The 20,479-nt window shown below is 43.7% G+C and overlaps 1 protein-coding gene across 6 annotated transcripts in view; it reads right to left on the bottom strand.

Annotated features, from left to right (window-relative positions):
* Positions 1–20,479, bottom strand: part of PLCB4 (phospholipase C beta 4) — a 305,420-nt gene that overhangs the window by 281,818 nt on the left and 3,123 nt on the right. The window lies entirely within an intron of this gene.

Raw genomic sequence — 20,479 nt, 5'->3', positions numbered from 1 at the left:
CCCGTGCCCTGCCCCCAAAACAAAGCCTCTACCCGCCCCCTTTCACTCCTCTCCGGGCTTCTCCCGGAAAGGAGTATGCCAAAGTCGGCAAGTATGAAATGGAGGCCTTCATCACAGTCTGCCAGAAATGATATGGTTAAAATTGCTGCAGCTAATTGGGATTTGTGAGACATATGATCGTTTGAAAATGAAATTATTCTGCACCCAGAATACAGTGGCTATGTTATTAAACTCCAGGATCATTAGTATTAAGCTAGCCATACAGATTTATTGCCCGATCCGGCTGGTTGGAACAAAAACCTGGTCCAGGATGAGAACAAATGACAGTTGACCATTGAAATGCTTCAAAACTGACAAATACTGTCATTCGGATATTTCCAGGTTTTTGTTCCAACCGGCCAGACCTGACAATCAATCTGTAGATGTGTGGCCAGCTTTACTTGTGTTATCATCCCTTACAATATTACTTGCCAAGTAAGGACTTTATGATTGGACTGGTACTTCGCGTTCATTTCACCTGGCAACGAAAAAGTCAAATTACAGTCACGTTTCCCTTACACCTGCCTAGTCCCTTCATTTTATCTGATTCTCTATCCATTTTCCTAATGAGCTGGCTGTGTTCAGCACTGGGATTTTTGAAACGACTGAAAAAAAATCTAGCTTCAAAAATGTATTTGCTTAACTGTGCTGTGCCTAGTACAGGGAGAAGCAAAATGCCTGTTAGGCTATGAGCAAGCTAAGAATATATCTCAGCAACATGCCCTCTCCACCTAGCCGCAGGCCCGATAGCTGCTGCGTGCCGCTGTTTCTCCCTAGGTAATGCCAGTTTCTGGAACAAAGACCTGGCATATCAATTAAGTTGGATAGAGGCAGTGGGTGAGAGGACTAATGACATGCCACGGTAAGATTGGTCCCAGTGCCCACACGTCCCCTAATTATCAGCTGGGGCTGTGCTAAAAACCACTGTACTGACACAATTATTCTAATTGGAAGTAATTGTTATATCGGGATTCATGCATCTGTCATACAATGACAAAACAGCATGGAAACGGTGTATTCTAATACTTGCAACAGGGCACTGGAAGCGGCTAAAGAGACTGGGGAAGAGATCATCAACAATGGCAACTGTACTTTAATGGTGAGCACGGAAAGCAGACTTAAGGCCCGTACACACTGGGCGACTTTGAGCTGAAAGACGCTCAGTTTACTCGTTTGCGCAACTTTCCGTTCGAAAGCCGCCTAGTGTGTAGCCATGAGCGGTGCCTTCTCCACCGCTGGCCCAGCCGCTCATCTGCTGGTATAACCAGCAGATGAGCGGCAGAGTGAACGGTTTTCCATAGCATCCTGCTATGGAAATCATCCACCCCTGGGAAAATCGCCAAATGTGTGTATACACTGAGCGTAGCACATTTATAGAAACCATGTAAATTTATATGGCGAGAAGAACATACAGCAAAGACAAAGAAGTATCATTATGGTGTATTTCAGTTTGAGTACTAGATCACCAAATCCATAGCCATGTGAACCACTGGCTTAAGTCAAGGTACCAAAACAATAGTACAGATGTGGACACAGAAGAATAGACCCCTTCACGGTTTCATTGTAATATTATTATCAATATAGTAATAGCAGAAGGATGACTTTTATAATATATATCTCAAATGCCGTTGTATGAACAGGAAACGTCATATACCACACATTTGCAGAAATTGAAGTTGCCATTTATAATGCATCACCATTGTGCTCTGGAAAAATGTGCCATGGAACATGTGACCTACTGGGTGGTCTGGAAACTGTGATCGTTATTTTGTAGCCACTGACTAAACAGGGAGTTTTCTAAATTTGACTCCTAATAGTGTGAAAAGGGGTCAAAAGTTCTGCCAAGCAAACCTCTGCCCAGGTAACAGCAGCACAGTATGCAATTAATAAATAATTATTAATTAATAACACTACAACTCTCAGCACATCTACTGATGTAAGTGGTAAGGGGAACACAACAACTCTCAACGCAGCGACTGTATTTTTTATAAGCTGAAGTTGGTACCCATAGGCTTGGGCGCAACTAAGAGGTGTGATGTAAAGCCAAATATGGGGCGGAGTCCCGGACGGAGAGCCGAAGGAGAAGGTGGAGATGTACAGCTAGTGTGCAAGTGTATTAGATAATGTGACAGGAGGGCCCTGCTCATAGAAACTAATATATTATCCATCTATGTCCGCTATCCCAGTAAAGTATGATGAACAAGTCGATACAAAAATAAATCATAAAAAAACATATGTCAACCTTTTTTTATGTCGACCTCTTGACCTTATGCATGTCAACCTTTTTCATGTAAAGACCTTTTGACGGTGAGGGTGAGGTAAGCTACAGCAAGTGGTATCAGGTATAAGTTGTATATATTTGTCCTAACTGCAGGTTGCGCTGGCAGAGTAATAACTGTTATAATGTGGAATGATATAAACATCACTACACCTAGCGCTTAGTTTAAAAAAAGAAATACAGTAATGTTATTTATTTTAAATAAGGCAATGCCACACCCCTCACTGGTAATATATGCTTCATTTATTGGTAAAGCAAAGCATGGGTTTTGTCATTATCCACTGACTCTTAGAACCAAAGCTCTATTCCCTCTATTCAGGTACAGTGTTCTAGACATAGGCCCTTATTCTGATCTGTGCGGCCAGATCAGAATATGCGGCCAGGACCGTGCAGGCGAATCCCCGCCTTCCATACGGATCGCCACCTCCGTCCGTACGCGGATATGTGGCGGTCCGCATGAAAGTGGACGGGGATACGCCTCCACCATCTTGGGAGCAGCCCCTGCATTCGATGGTCGCCGAACATCGAATGCAGGGCCACACGCTCCACCAGCGCCCGCCACCCTAGACCACACGGACACTTGTCCGTATGAAATCATGTATGGGGACGGGCAGCTGACATCCGGCGATGTCAGATGCCCGCCCCCTACACATGCGTCACGGCTTCATTACCATGCATACGCCCTGCGTTTGCATGGGAACGCCCATGAAACGCGGGGCGTATGCATAGGGTAATGAGGCTAAGTAGCCCTTCACGCCCCTCTCCGCTCCCTGTGCGGCGTCTAAAGAATAGGTACGGCGAAACCGCCTGCACATGCGCAGAGTGACCTCTGCACATGCGCAGTCGGAAACCATCGGCGGTCCGACCGCATGCGGAAAAATCCGCACCGATCAGAATAAGGGCCATAGTCTCCCCATATATTTTATAGAGAGAGAGAGAGAGAGAGAGAGAGAGAGAGAGAGAGAGAGAGAGAGAGAGAGAGAGAGAGAGAGAGAGAGAGAGAGAGAGAGAGAGAGAGAGAGAGAGTAGTGTAGAGCAGGCACTCGTCGGACTTAGCAATCACAGGAAAAACTGGACACAGGGGTCTTGCAGTCACAGCAACGTTTCAAGCTTTACTCGCTTTTCATCATCGGCCGATGCTCAGTGTATATATTGTTTATTAGATTCATTTTTTAAATTAGTCTTATTGTGGACACATTCTCTCTGTTTTAACTAAGATTCCATAGCTTATGTTAACCATTTCCCTAGATGATTAGTGACAGGTGTGTTGGTAACTGCTCACCTATAAAAGCAAAGTGTGCTGTGAGCTTCAGACCAGATAGCATGCCTGGAATCAAACATTGATGTGATAGCTATGTGTATTGTAGCCATTTTCAGCGATAGTGTTAGGACCTGCAGAAAAGTGGGGTCCCGTGAAGGGGGCTGCAGGCTTAAATGCATTGATCAATTCATGAACCAAATCTCCACTATTTATTATCAATTAATTTAGTGTGTGCAGAGCCCATACAATGGCCCTTATTCTGATTCGCGCGGTACGGCCCGCGTGCGGCCGTACCGCCGATGTTTTCCGTCTGCACATGCGCAGAGGTCAATCTGCGCATGTGCAGGCGAATTCGCCGCACATAACGTTACTACGCCGCAAAGGGGGCGTATAGGGGAGTGAGGGGCTTCATGCCCTCATTTCCCTATGTATACGCCCCGCGTTTCATGGGCGTTCCCATGCAAACGTGGGGCGTACGCATGCTAATGAGGGCATGACGCAACTCATGGGGGCGGAAAGCTGACGTCGCCGGATGTCAGCTTTCAGCCCCCATACAAGCTACCACACGGACGATTGTCCGTGTGGTCTCAGCTTGCGGGAGCTGCCGCGGCGTGCGGACCTGCCTTCGATGGTCGACGACCATCGAATGCAGGGGGCAGCTCCCACCATGGTGGAGGCGTAGCCTCCACCATTTTTATGCGGATCGCCAGCCGTCCGTGTACGGACGGCCGTGGCGATCCGTAGGGTGGGCGGGGATTCGTCTGGTGCGGTCGGAGCCGCATATGCGGCTCGACCGCACCAACCAGAATAAGGGCCATTGTCTGTTTAAACAATGTGGTCACAAGCCATAGGGCACCCCAAAACTAGGAAAGGTGAGTGCCGATGTTTAGTGTATATATTGTTTATTAGATTAATTTTTTAAATTAGTCTTACTGTGGTCACATTCTCTCATGCACCCTGTTCTTAACTAAGATTCCATAGCTTATGTTAACCATTTCCCTAGATGATTAGTGACAGGTGTGTTGGTAGCTGCTCACCTATAAAAGCAAAGTGTGCTGTGAGCTTCAGACCAGATAGCCTGCCTGGAATCAAACATTGATGTGATAGCTATGTATATTGTAGCCATTTTCAGCGATAGTGTTAGGACCTGCAGAAAAGTGGGGTCCCGTGAAGGGGGCTGCAGGCTTAAATGCATTGATCAATTCATGAACCAAATCTCCACTATTTATTATCAGTTAATTTAGTGTGTGCAGAGCCCCTACAATGTCTATATATATATATATATATATATATATATATATATATATATATATATATATATATATATATTATATTATTCAATGTATAGTTGGCCATTTTGCAGTGAAAGCATTATGGCAGACACTGGTGAATTAAAGTGGCATTTGCAATGGATGGGTGCCCACGACAAAGGAATCCAATCCAAAGGTTTTTCCATGCTTAGACTAATAGCACGTGGCTGCTTTGTGCATATATTACACAGAGGAACGTGGCATTTATATGCTTTGTCTTTCCTGCACACACAGCAGTCAATGTAGATGCTGCATTCCTATCACACGTGCTTGGATATGTTTTATAAACACTATCTGCAGCACTAGTGGCTGATATACGATGGTGCACAATATTAGCCTCAGAATTCCTCCCTCATTCGTTATTCTGGAACATACAAGCACATAGCCTGCAGTATATATACACTGATGGCTTGTAAGTCTTTTGCAATAAATAGCAAAAAACCCAAGATACTCATTACCCCTACAGCAAGTTACTCACCTCCCCAACAGCAAGTTACTTACCTCCCTAACAGCAAGTTACTCACCTCCGCAACAGCAAGTTACCCACCTCCCCAACAGCAAGTTATTCGTTACCCCAATAGCAAGTTACTTACCTCTGCAAAAGCAAGTTACGCATTAACCCCAACAGCAAGTTACACATTACCCCAACAAGTTACTCAGTACCCTGATAAGTTACTCACCTCCCAAACAGCAAGTTACTCACCTCCCAAAAAGCAAGTTACTCATTACCCCAACAAGTTACTTATTACCCTACAGCATGTAACTCATTACCCCAACCGCATGTAACTCATCACCCAAACCGCATGTAACTCATCACCCCAACAGCATGTAACTCATCACCCCAACAGCATATAACTCATCACCCCAACAGCATGTAACTCATCACCCCAACAGCATGTAACTCATCACCCCAACAGCAAGTTACTCACTTCCTTAAACCCATTTTGTTTATTTCTAAATGAAAGTCAAAGTTCAATGGGCTAACACCTAAAACACACCAGTTATATTGTGCCGCGTGTCAGTATATATCACAAAAGTACATTTTACTCCAGTTAATAAATGCAGGAAGAAATCCTATTTGCTAAATGCTTTGACTTGTGTAGTCTACTAAGCAGTCTAAACCAAATTTAATGAAACTAAGCTTTAGGCATAGGGTGTGTAAGTCCTGTGACTAAGTAACCCCAACAGGACCTGTGTCATGGCTCTTAACCCCTTCCCGACATTTGACGTACATTTACGTCATGGTCGGGAAGGACTTCCCGACACATGGCGTAAATGTACGTCATGAGTTCTAACTGTCACCGCGTCTATAGACGCGGTGACAGTTTGGAGATGTCTGCTGTCCCTGACAGCAGACATCCCCCCTCGCCGCCCAGGGGGGGCAGGGATGCCCCCCCAGTCGGCGATCGCTGTGATTGGCTGTTCAAATCTGAACAGCCATTCACAGCGTTTCCTGTGTTACCGGCGGCTAAGCCGCTCGGTAACACAGAAAACGGTGGTGATCGGTGCTGTTAAATACAGCACCGATCACCACCGATGAGCAGGAGCCCCCCCACCCACTCACCCGGCAGCCCGGCAGGTCCTCACTAGGGGAAGCGCTGAGCGCACGCAGCGCTCCCCCCTCCCGCCCCCCCCCCCCCGCCAGGCTCAGCAGCAGCAGCAGCAGCATGAGCTGCTGTAAAAGTAAAAAAATAAATAAAAGACACACTGAATTATATATATATATATATATATAGAGAGAGACAGATAGATAGAAAGATATTCCCGACATATGACGTATATATACGTCATGGTCGGGAGGTACTTCCCGACCGGAGACGTATATATACGTCATGGTTTTAACTGTCACCGCGTCTATAGACGCGGTGACAGTTTGGAGATGTCTGCTGTCCCTGATTCCCAATCAGCGATCGCTGTTATTGGCTGTTCAAATGTGAACAGCCAATCACAGAGTTTTCTGTGTTAACGGCGGCTAAGCCGCTCGGTAACACAGTGATCGGTGGTGATCGGTGCTGTTAAGTACAGCACCGATCACCACCGATCGCCAGCCCCCCCCCCACCCTCCCACCCGGCAGCCCCCCCTCCCACCCACCCGGCTGCCGCAGTGCCAGCACCCCTCCCACCCCCCCACCAGCCGCAGCGCCAGCCCCCCTCCCAAAGCTGGTGACCAAAATGGGGTCACATGTGGGGGGGTTCCACTGTATTGGTGCTTCGGGGGTCTTGCTAATGCGACATAGCACCCACCATTCATTCCACCACCAAATATGCAATTTGGGTGCATGGCAGGACTCAGAAGGGAAGGAGTGATTTTTGGATTTTGCAGCACAGATTCTGGTTGAATGACCCCTGAAGCACCCATACAGTGGAACCCCCCCACAAGTGACCCCATTTTGCAAACTACACCCTTTAGGGAATTCATCTAGGGGTATAGTGTACATTTCAAACCCCCAGGGGTTTCACCAATTTTGATACAACTGAGCTGTGAAAATGAAAAATTAAATTTTTTCATTTTCACAGCCCAGTTGTATCAAAATTGGTGAAACCCCTGGGGGTTTGAAATGTACACTATACCCCTAGATGAATTCCCTGAGGGGTGTAGTTTGCAAAATGGGGTCACTTGTGGGGGAGGTTCCTAACTTTTAGCATCTTATGGTGCCTAGAAACCGACATGGTGCCTAAAAAATAATCTCATAAAAAGGAGGCTCCAAAATCAAGTAGGTGCTCCTTCTATTATGAAGCCTGTGGTTTGGTCAACGTGCACACTAGGGCCACATATAGGATATTTATGAAAACAAAAGAATTGGGGGAATCAATTTTTAGTCACATTTCTCTAGTAAAATGTACTGTGTTCCTTAGAAAAATGTATTAAAATTGCAAATCTGCAAAAAAAATGAAATTTTGAAATTTCACCTACACTTTGTTTTAATTCCTGTGAAACACCTAAAGGGTTAACAAACTTCCAAAATGCTGTTTTGAATACTGTGAGGGGTGCAGTTTTTGAAATGGCATCATTTATGGGGGTGTCTCACATACAAGTCCCTCAAAGTCACATCAGAACTGAACTGGTCCCTAAAAAAATCAGTGTTTGAAATTTTCTTGAAAATTTGAGAATTTGCTAGTCATATTTGAAGCCTCCTAGTGTCCAAAAAAATGAAAAGGAGGTTGAAATAATGATTGCAACATAAAGTAGACATATGGTCTTTGTTAGTTATTAACTATTTTGAGTGGTATGATTATTTGTCTCACAAGTAGAAAATGTGACATTTTGCATATTGCTAAATTTTCCATTTTTTCACGATATTTTGGTATTTTTCACAAAAAAACACAGACTGTATCGACCAAAATTTACCACTAACTTGAAGTACAATGTGTCACGAGAAAACAATCTCAAAATCACTGGGATAAGTAAAAGCAAAAAAAAGTTATCCCCACTTAAGTGAGACATGTCAGATTTGAAAAAAAGGTCTCTGTCAGGAACGCAAAAACTGGCTCTGTCAGGAAGGGGTTAAAGCCTTGCAATTGAAAAAAAAAAAAGTTAAACAGAAATTCAAAGAACCATATATACTCGAGTATAAGCCTAATTTTTCAGAACATTTTTTATGCTGAAAAAGCCCCCCTCGGCTTATACTCGAGTGAGGGTCCCATTTGAGTCAATACATTTTCCCAGTTTTTTTGTTGTAAAATTAGGTGCCTCGGCTTATATTCGGGTCGATTTATACTCGAGTATATACGGTAGGATATTTGAAAAAATATATATATAATTTTATGGGCATGAATTTAATAACATTAATGGCTAATTTCCTATTTTCTGTGGAGGTAACCTTTACATAAGTTTTTAATATTAGTTCAATCTGTTACTGCAAATGAAAATGCAATTGAATCATCAGTGGAAGGAATTCAAGGGGAACAATTGCACTGGGTAAAGTGGATCATATTAGAAGGTCTGTATATACTTGGCGGAAATCCTCAAATGATGTCTTGAAGGGTACTTTTTGAGACAGTTGATGAGAGATACTTAAGAATTATTGCGCTGCATAGAGTGCAGCAGTTAAGGATGGGGCAATAAAGAGTCTAACTGGAATTTAACCTCCATCATCACACAATTACTACGAAAACCAATTAAAATTGAGATTTGCTTAAAAAATTTTAGGCTGGTATTTTGAAACCTTTTTTTCTCTCTTTTTGAGGAAAAAATTGTCCTCAAAAGGTTCACAAGGTGGCTATGTTCAACACATGAAAAATACAACATTAATTTTTTTGAAATTATTTAAATATTTTTACCTTTTTCATACATTACCATCCACTTGGAAACGGTAAATTGTGCAGGACGCAGCGGTACTAGAACGAGGCGCCTGGCGAGCAAAGCGATACATGAGGGGGGACCGTGCTGTTTTTGGCAAGGATTTTCAGTTAAGTCACTTTCTCAAAATTTTACTAAATGAAATGCCATATTTTAGCCAATTTTTTATGTTTGTGTTAGTCAATATTTAGTAAGTGGTTCTTGAATAACATTTAAGTCTAATTTTAATTATAGCTTTGCAGTTTAGTGATACTGTAATGGATTTTTTTCTATCATTTCTATCAAGAACATTGATAGAAACTATCGTTCCCTTGAATGCTTTGCATACCTTTCACTATGTATTTAGTAATCTAGGGGGAACATTTACTAATATGTGAGTTCTATTTCACATGGGATGTTGCTATTGGCAGCCGATAAGATACTATCTATTACCCTATAGAAACTGCTAAATAAATAAGAAGTAGATTCTGATTGGTTGCCCATAGCAATATCCTATGTTATATAGAACTCCCATTTTAGTAAATTCCTCCTTGGTATTAAGTAAAGGTGCCCATACACTGCCTGCGATGTCTCGCAGCAGTGTACGGACTCCCGACAGCAGGGATGCATGTGATCCGTTGTGATGGATCGCATGCGTCCCTGCTTCCCGCCCGCCTCGTCGCCAGGAGGAACTGGTGGTCGGACGGCCTGCCGGTCCGACCACCTGGTCGGGTCCGATGAGCACAGGACCGTGCATCGGACCCGACGGCATGTCAGGGAGGGCCGATTTGGTCCGATTTAACGGGCCGATTGGTCGCAATCGGACCAAATCGCCTCAGTGTATGGGCACCATAAGTGCAACACAAACGCTATTTCCTTCACAGCAGGTAATCTATTTTCTGCAAATATCAATTTAAGAATACAATTGTTTTTTAATTGAAAATGTTAATTTAAATAGTTAAAGAATACAATGGCCCTTATTCTGATCGGTGCGGCCGGATCCGAATATGCGGCCAGCACCGTGCGTCCTAAACCCCGCCTTCCATACGGATCACCAACTCCGTCCGTACGCGGTAAGAAGCTGTCCGAACGGACCGCACGTGTATTTCTCATGAATACACCTCTTCCATCTCAGGGAACCTCCCCCATCATTCGATGGTCGCAGAACATCGAATGCAGGACCGAGTGGTCAGGCAGCTCCCGCAACCTCAGACCACACGGGCATTTCTCCGTGCAAAAGCAGGGATCTGGGCAGGCAGCTGACATCCGGCAATATGTCATATGTCCGCCCCCTACACGTGCGTCACGGCCGCATTACCATACGTACGCCAAGCGTTTGCATGGGAACGCCCATGAAACGCGGGGTGTAAACATATGGCAATGAGCCCAAACAGCCCTTCACACCCCTCTCCACCCCCTGTTCGTAGTGTACACATTTCATGCGGAATGTGGCCGTGCGTCCCGCTCGCACATGCGCAGAGACGCCTCTGCACATGCGCAGACACAAAACATCGGCGGCACGAACGCACGCGGATATTACCGCACCAACCAGAATAAGGGCCCATGTCACTAGAAAAATACAATCTGCCTGATAAAAGTAGTAGTAGTAGTAGTATAATACTAGTCTACTGCAAAATAAAATGAAGCTGTAAGATGCATAATATAATATATAGCTATTTAGCTAAAGTTAACTAATTAGCTAGCTACATAACCTGACTGAGTGATTGTGATGACAAAGTTGTTACGCAGCTGCAGCGCAAGTACGTAAATCTAGGGTCAGAGAGGATGGATAAAACAGTATAAATAACTAAAGAATCCAATAAATCACTAGAAAAATACAACCTGGAGATGTCCATATAAAAATAATGAAACATTTACATCTAGACAATTTTCGTCATGACGACATAGACTAATATATTTTTTTTATTAAGAAATTCCTATTTTCGTTATCGTTACATTTTAGTCACAGAATCGACAAATAGTTTTACTCAAAATTTTCGCTGAAGAAAGCAAAACGGCAAGGGGACGTTGTACACTAATTGGGGGTTCTGGTGTAAACATTGATACCAAAAAAAGTGAAAAACTCAAGTCAACCTTTCCATGTGTTTACCTATTCCGTGTCAACCTTTTTTGGCTGTCAACCTTGAGCATGTCAACCTTTTGGTGTGGACTTACACATTGTCGACCTAATATACCATACTCGTGTAATCGGTCACAGAGATAAGCAACAGGGGTGAAATGTAATAGGGCGAGAGAATCAGAAAGTGAGAGATTTGGTAAGAAATCTCCAGTTTTTTTTAAAGCGCCAATCATTTATACTGCAAAACCAGTTTGATTTTTGCAGTGTAAATGATTGCCGCTTTAAAAAAAAACTGTAGATTTCTTACCAAATCTCTCACTTTCTGATTCTCTCATCCTATTACATTTGACCCATGGATTCCAATCTCATCTAAATAATATAAAGTTCAACGTCTAATCTCCAATATGGGATTCTTCTGAGCTTTACATTTTTTAGGAACACCCCCCGAACATGCCACATGTTCTGTTATTAAACATTTTCCATTTGAAATTAAAGTAATATGTTTTCTTTGCCATTAGAATAAAAAAAATACATTGATGAGCAGTTATGATTTTGTAGAGTGATGGATTTGAGTATCAAATGTCCTGCGCTCCTTCTTAGGCTGCCTTTTTGTTATTTTGTTATTTAGGGTCTCCCTCAGACAGGTATTTGGAGCCAGCAAGGGATGGTATATGGCAGGGATGCAGTCCAGAAGTGCACCCTGATGTGGCCCCAAATACCTTAGCACTTAGTAGGTACACCAAAGTTCAAGTCCAGTCAGTCAATGCCGCCAACACGTTTCGAGCCTCAGGGCTCTTCTTCTATAGATATTTTTACCTCAAAAATAAAGATTCTTTCCCCCCCAACTTTTTACCTACTCAGGAGCTAGAAACTAAGGCCCTAATTCAGGTTGGCTTGGTAAGCTGCGAACATTGCTGCTTACAGCGCACCTGAGACGCTGCCCGGCCAAGTACCCACCTCTCAACTCTGAATACCCTCAGTACCATGCGAGGGGATTTGTAGGAGAACACATCCCCTTACATGCTTCCGCTAGCAGGAGAAATCATTCAATGGTCATCGAACATCGAATAATTTCTCCAGCCTTCGCAAATAAAAGTGATTCTCAACTGACTTTTATTTATGAGCACTTAGGACCAGGCGGGATCTGGTTCACTCGCAAGGATGCGAATTTGCATGCAAGCGCATCAACCAGAATAACCCCCTAAGTCCCATGGGAGCTATTCCATTTACTCCAGCAATGACCCTCGTTAAGCGGCTTCCCGCATTCTAGGAGTCGGACAAGATACAGTTGTGGCGAGCCCAGCACTAGTGAGCAGCCCGGAAACCCTACTTATCTCCGATACAGTATCTGCTGCCACCTCAGGATGGGAATTCCGCTATAAGTGCAGCCTCAATGGCTGCTCACAGAAATCAATTGAATAGCTTTAAGTACAGTGCTAATATTGGTAGATCCATGGATTCAACTGGAGACGATAAATTTATATTTTGCTATTGTCAACCCATTCAAAAAGTTTAACGTCTTGGATTCTATACATACTGTAGTAGCATCTTCCCTCAAAAAGTTTACCTTTTTTTGGAAATGTAATGTCACTACTGAATTCTCACCAAACTGGTGGCCTGTCCACTTTAGCATCTTGAGCGCAACCTATCTCCCATCTAATGCTATGTAATGCACTTTTTTATCTTGTCATGTATCTTTTTTAAGGTGCCCACACAAGCACCGATCCTGGCATGCGTTGTGGGCTTAACTAGCACACATAGCATCACATCGTATGTGCAGCACATACTTTTTGTACTGTGCGATGAGGTGCCGCGGGAGCGCGCACCCAATCGTATAGCATCGCACCGCCGGGATCGGTGCGTGTGTGGGCACCTTTAGTTTTATGTGATATGTAAGGCACAGCAGACACCTTGAGACTCCACATAAAGGATAAATCATATACACAAATAAATGTAAACCAAAATAAAATATATTATTATTATGATTATTATTATGAATCATCATTTTGCTTATATAAGCCAAATCAAATGGAAATCAGATGGACATCGAATGGTATTCAGCCACATTGGATCCCAATACCCGGCCCTGCGGCATCAAAATCGAATAGAAAAATAGACTGTGCTGGCAAGAATATATATAGAACAGATTTGTACTATATTGTCCAAATCAAATGCGTTTTTGCTTGCCGTTTGATTTGATCCCAATTGACCCCTTATGATTTACTCATGACATCCTGTCTATTTTTGCCTCTTGTCTTTTCTTCTATACCAGTGGTTCCCAAACTTTTTTGAGTCATGGAGCACCTGAGTATCAGAATTTTTTTCACCCTTGGGCAAAACATTCTCATTGGGCAAATCAGTATAGAATATTATATTAAGTAAACTTCTGTTTATATCTCATCCTTAGGGTCAGATATCTGGTAATGAACAGGGTTTGTTTCTGTTTGTCCACAATTAGCCTATTTCATTGGTCATAAATAAGTGTAATTGGACATGGAACACCAATCCAGGGCATCCCTTCAAGTTCCCCAAGGCACCCCAGGGTGCCACGGCACAAAGTTTGGGAACCACTTTCATCCCAGTCCTATTAAACTGTAGTATAGCTTATATATATATATATTTTTTTTACTTATAAACATGATTTATTTTATTTATCAAGACAAATATACAGCTAAAATTGTTTCTAATAACAATTTTTATTCAAGTAAACTTTTGATATACAATTTACAATATTTAAGTCTAGCTTGTTTTTGTTTGCTTATATAAAAAATGAACTCAAAAAAATATATTTATATATATTATTTTTTTTTATAAATAATGAAGCAAAAATCCAGGTTGGCCTCACATTGCTTATTTATAGGCCAGGGAATGAGGACAATACTGATTACAGTAGCTCCTGCTTTGCAGAATAACATAATAACTATTACTTACTCAAACGCAAATAAATCACAATTGGTGGAATAGCGCAAACGTCACAATATAGGATTTCTATTAACAGTATTGCCATAAAGACCTGCAACCAATGGTCCTTCGGTCTACAGTATGCCAGATCCTTGCGGAATTACATGGGTTTAGGTAAACATTTCATTTTATTCAGAGCACTCTGAAATGCTGCATGAGCTGACCTTGGAATTATATTATTGAGCAAATTATATATATAATCAGCAGCACGGCCCCTCGGTGACTTCTGGAGGAACAATATTTTTGCACAGATAATGACATTTTTCTGACGTTAAAGACACATTTGCTTCATACTGTAATATACAAACATCCAAGTATTATGGATGTTACGCTTTGGGAAACAACTATTTTTACATAAATTAATTTTAAAAAAGTTTACTATATTTTAACTTCATAAAACAGGAATTTAACTAATTTCTCCCAAATCACCATATTTTTATTAAAAGGTTAGATCAAATGTTCACTTTAATCATATTGCAAAGATGGTACGTAGGTCTGTTTCCTACATTTTGTTAGGGAACATCTAGCAGCTTGATGCACATGAAAAAAATCAGTTTATTTTGGAAATTCACTAAACTCTAAAACCAAGAGCCCTAATCAAACCGAGTCCAAGGACTCAAAGGGACTGAGGTTTGTAAAATATCCAGGGACGGCTCCTTCCAGGAGGGAGGGTGCACCCCCTCCGCTACCACTGCTGCCGTTCCCGCTTCTGCCACTGCTGTTGTCACAGCTGTGGTAGCGGGATCAGTGCTTGCGCAGTAGCGTCCTCGGTACTGCACATGCTCTGGCTCCCAGCTTCTATGGGCTGCTTCGGGAGCAGCCCACTGCAGATGACAGGCACCAGGAAAGGCACATGCAAGACTCCAGATTCTATGGGCTGCAGCCGAAGTAGCCCATAGAGGCATACCGGAGGGATGGAACACCTCCCAATGGGACTGCCTTGGGTGACTGGCAGGTTGGACTTCCAGTAGGAAGTCACTTCCAGTCACAGTGAAGCCAGTGCAGTTGCATAGATTGCATCTGATTTCACTTCTTCAGGGAACATTGGCAGATTTTACCTGGGGGGGGGGGGGGGGGGGGCTGCAGTCCTGCAGCCCATAGGTAAAGCCTCCACTGAAAATATCCATTAAATGGTTCCCAACATCAGTAAGGAATGACCTCAGGGCAGGGGCAGCAAATATGTGCAAAGTCACCTACATGACAACATCCATGCCAACAGAGTGGGGAAACAGGAAAAGATGTTTACCATTTGGAATACATTTTATATTTGCTCTCATTGCTGGAAGAGAAGATAGATGACTTTGACACATTTGTTTCTAATAATACTCCATGAGCTTCCAAAAAGCCCTGTACTGCCGACGTTCTTCAAAACTTCCAATGTGCAGTCAAGTCGCACTTCTTTACCAAACCAAGCCATCTCTCGTCCTAATCCTCTGTTCTGTCTACCCCATCTGTGTCACCCATGTCTGCCCCTCCCATTTAAAGCTCTCATGAGCAGGGCCCTCTGCCATTAAGTACTTTACTTTCTCTTACTTAAACCACAATCTCGTCAACGGCACCAAAACCTTTCTGCCACCGATACTTTTCAAAAGTTGTTTGCTGAAGCATCTATGTTTATATACCCTGTACTTGTCCTATAGTTACACTGTTTTCCTCTTTTTCTGCGGATCCCTTGTAAAAGAGTCATTATTATAATAATAATAATAATCCTTACCAGGGGTAGGCTACGTTCATGATTGAGTACAGAATCCAAACTGTACAGATGTGTCCAGCTACATTGTTGCTGCGTATGGCAGCTTACCGTCGCAGGACCGCAAAGCAAACACAAGGATGTCTGAAGACTCATCTGCTTGGAAAATATTATGCAAAATATAATTACTACCCTTTTTAAGGGTGTGGTATAGGGTTCGGACAGTCGGGATCCGGACAGTCATTAGCCCGATGTCGGGATCCCGACTGCCCGGACTCAGACATCATGGTGAGCGCAACAAAGCCCCTTGCGGGCTCGCTACGCTTGCCTTGCTGCGGGAACGGTGGATCGCCACCTATTCTATTCTCCCTGTATGAGGGTCGTGGACCCCCACAAGGGAAAATAGCGGGTGGCCGTCGGGCACCTGTCTGTTGGCGTTTTGACAGTCGGGATCCCGACGTCGGGAAAATGACTGTCGGGATCCCGACTGTCGGGACCGCGTCCGGCACCCCTTTCTAATAGGGGAATGTGATTAAAAATCTACAAAGTGTCTACAAATGAATGGGTAGGGAGTGTAAGTAAGAGGGATACCTCAGATATTCATAGAATACAGGGCTGGTATGATATTTGCATGTCAGAGACTCTAAAGATCGCCTTCAATAAAATCACAAATAAATCGAGGAGGATCAGTCAGATATGTCGACCACTGGCACGTTGACCTTTTTGATGTGTCAATCTAGTGCCTGTTGACCAATAGCGATCAACCTATTGACTGCCGACCTAGACACTGTCAACCTATCAACCGGACACCCGCGAGGCTGAGACACAGTAAGTATTGAGATAAAATAAACAGATATTATTATGAGACATTGGGGCAGATGTATGAGGTGTCCTTATGGGGGAGAAGGGGTATCAGCGCACCATATGTGCACTAATACCACTTATCCCCATATATGCAGGGGCAGGTGTGTGTGCCCCTGTCCATGGCCCTTATTCTGGTTGGTGCGGCCAGAGCCGCACACGGGGCTCCGGCCACACAAACCAATCCCCGCCCACCCTACGGATCGCCACGGCCGTCCGTACACGGACGGCTGGCGATCCGCATAAAAATGGTGGAGGCTACGCCTCCACCATGGTGGGAGCTGCCCCCTGCATTCGATGGTCGTCGACCATCGAAGGCAGGTCCGCACGCCGCGGCAGCTCCCGCAAGCTGAGACCACACGGACAATCGTCCGTGTGGTAGCTTGTATGGGGGCTGAAAGCTGACATCCGGCGACGTCAGCTTTCCGCCCCCATGAGTTGCGTCATGGCCTCATTACCATGCATACGCCCCGCGTTTGCATGGGAACGCCCATGAAACGCGGGGCGTACACATAGGGAAATGAGGGCATGATGCCTCTCACGCCCCTATACGCCCCCTTTGCGGCGGACGAAATACGTCTGCGGCGAAGGGGGCTGCACATGCGCAGATTCACCTCTGCGCATGTGCAGAGTAAAAACATCGGCGGTACGGCCGCACGCGGGCCGTACCGATCCGATTAGAATAAGGGCCCATATCAGCGCTGCTATATAAATGATAGCAGGCTGATATGCAAATGTATTATTGTTCCGCAACCTGCCACCATCCGCTTCACCAGCTGGAGGGTGGCAAAGCCCTATCTCCAAAGCAGGGACAGCACTGTCACTGCTGCTGGCTCTGGGCTATGCTGGAGATAGAAACATAGAAACATAGAATTTGACGGCAGATAAGAACCACTTGGCCCATCTAGTCTGCCCCTTTTTTTTCGTGTGAGTAGCGAGATCCCGCGCATGCCCATTCCAGCCGGGCGCGGGGGGGGGGGGGGGGGGAGAGGAGACAGCGCATCAGTGTGAGCTGATGCGCTGTCTTCTCAAATGGACATTGCCGGAGGGGGGGGGAGCGCTTCGGCAGACAAGATGTTAATAAATCTTGTCTATGTCCTTTCCTGCTTCGCGCGATAAGCACTTTTTGAAAATAATAACCAAAAAAACACGTCAACATTTTGAATCTGTCGGCCTATTGCATGTAGACCATATGTCGTTGACCTAATAACTGTTTACCTATGCATTGTTGGTCTATCATCCCACCAAGATGCCGGAAGAGCTTTGGTCCTAGCGAGTTAGAACATTAGTGAATGTTGTCGCTGCACGGACATGTTTAATTTAACAGTACATCCAATTTACATGCGTCCAATAACATGTTGCTCAATGATTAAATAAGCACAGAACAGAAGCAATATGTAATTAAATACTGTATGTCACCCTTATGTTATCACAAGAGGAAGATGAAAGGTTCTCCTGTGTGATAGTTACAATAAAACAACCTGTGAAAACCCTTTTAAAACCACATCAAAAATTAATCCGGCGAATGCATACTAATTTTTTTTTAATCAAACACAAATTGCAAAATATATATGTAATCTATTTATTTAATTTTGCAGATTCTAACTTGAAAAAAACGACCTCTAAAACCAACTGCACAAGAAGATGTAAAACTGTCGACCACATGAAAGAGAATACCTACAGGGTGAGCCTGCATGGAACTGGAGACTGCACCCATCATTACACCTCCAGCACAGAGTTCTGCACGGAATTAATAACGCAGTGCTTCATATACAATGGGCCTTATTCTGGGTAACTCGCTCAGACACGAATTTGCATCCTTGCGAGTCACCCTAACCCCGCCTTGCGAATGGTTAGCCGTCACCACCAATTCGCAAGGCGGGATCGTTTGCAAGGGATGCATTCCAGTGGGAGCCTCCCCCATCTTTCCATGGTCACCGACCATCAAATGATGGCGAAGACGCAGGCATATGTAAGGGTGGTCCAGACCATATGCGTGTAGAATTGCCAGCTGTCCGCATCCCACACGTGCATCCTGAACACATTAGCATGTGTACGGCCAGCATTTTTATGGTAAAGCCCATGAAACGCTGGGTTTTCACATATGCTAATGGCTCAAGCAGGCACCCCACGCCCCTATCCACCCCCCGCGCACAAGGCTGGGAAAATGCACTGAGCGAAAATACTTCTCCCCGAGTTTGCACGCACCAAGCATATACACATGCGCAGAAATGCTGCGCATACGCAAAACATCGGCCCCCTTGTAAATTTGCGTTCAGCCAGAATAAGGCCCAATGTGCAATCTGGAAACTAAGGTAATTCTGCAGGTTGCTGTATGCAATATATTCCCAATATATCCATACATTATGCTTTGTTATTACATGCTGCTGTTCGCTCTGGCATTATCAGTGTGCGTGGATTACACTGACAGCACAGAGATTTATTTTTTTCTATGTTGATCTATGGCCCTTATAAAATACAGGTATATAGGTTGCACACCATATATTTGCTATCCTGTGTTTTCTCAGGGTGTCAGAAGCAGTAAGCGAGATATGGAGTTATACTGTAACGCCATCAATCCTGTTACGTTAGGGGTGTCAGAATAATAAATGAGGAATTCCAAAATGCTAATTACATTGGGCACATTGCTCATGTCCTAGAGTGCCTGGGATATACTGGAGTACCAAATGACAGCCAGTGACTTATGATACTGTACATATATATATCCACATGTTGAGTATCCCTTATCCAAAATGCTAGGGACCAGAAGCATGTTGAATGACGGATTATTCCGTATTTCAGAATATTTTTATATTTGAATGAGGTATCTTGTATTTATGTTGTACAAACACATGAAATGCACACAACTATATTTTATTTGTGCATGAAACAAGGTTTTAAAACATGAAACAAAGTTTGTGTACTATTCCAGGCACTGAATTTGTATGCCAAGCAATAATTTACTTGCAAATATTTAGCGCCAGTTACACATCATGTCCCCAGTAGTGCTGTTATAGGTGTCCCTAGTAGTGGCAGTTACATACCATGTGCCCAGTAGTGCCAGTTACATATCATGTCCCAGTAGTGACAGTTACATATCCTGTCCCCAGTAGTGCTGTTATAGGTGTCCCTAGTAGTGCCAGTTACATACCATGTGCCCAGTAGTGCCAGTTACATATCATGTCCCCAGTAGTGACATTTACAAATCATGTCCCCAGTACTGATCGGTTTTTAGACCCCCCACCCCCCCAAAAAAAGGTACATTCTGGAGACTACGTTTTTTGGAATAATTTGGATAACGGATATTTGGATAAGGAATACTATATACCTGTATTTACTGTGTGCTCAGATATCATCATCAGCTTTCTGATGGCATCACATCAGTATTCATTAGGAAAGCTGTTCTACAGAAATGAATGCACAGGACACTGCAAATTATTACAGGTATTAGAAGTCATCTCGGATTTCTGTGACCTGAATAAAAGTACTCAGCCTGAAGATTTGTGCATTTACATGGACGCTGAACTCCACAGCGACATCTAAAAACCATGCTATTTACATTGGGAGGTGATGCATTATCGCTTATATAACCATCAATTTTCTAAGCTATTTTCTGACTTTGCTTAAAAACAAGGCTCGCGAAAATGTGCGGAATTAGCAAAGTCCCTTATGATAATTGCAGCAGCTCCACAGATTACCAAGGTCTTGAAAATAATGTGA

The sequence above is a fragment of the Crinia signifera genome, chromosome 3, assembly GCF_055691185.1.
Source record: "Crinia signifera chromosome 3, ASM5569118v1, whole genome shotgun sequence".
NCBI lineage: Eukaryota > Metazoa > Chordata > Amphibia > Anura > Myobatrachidae > Crinia > Crinia signifera.
The sequence above is the reverse complement of the archived record's forward strand: the minus strand, read 5'-3'. Positions and strand labels throughout refer to the sequence as shown.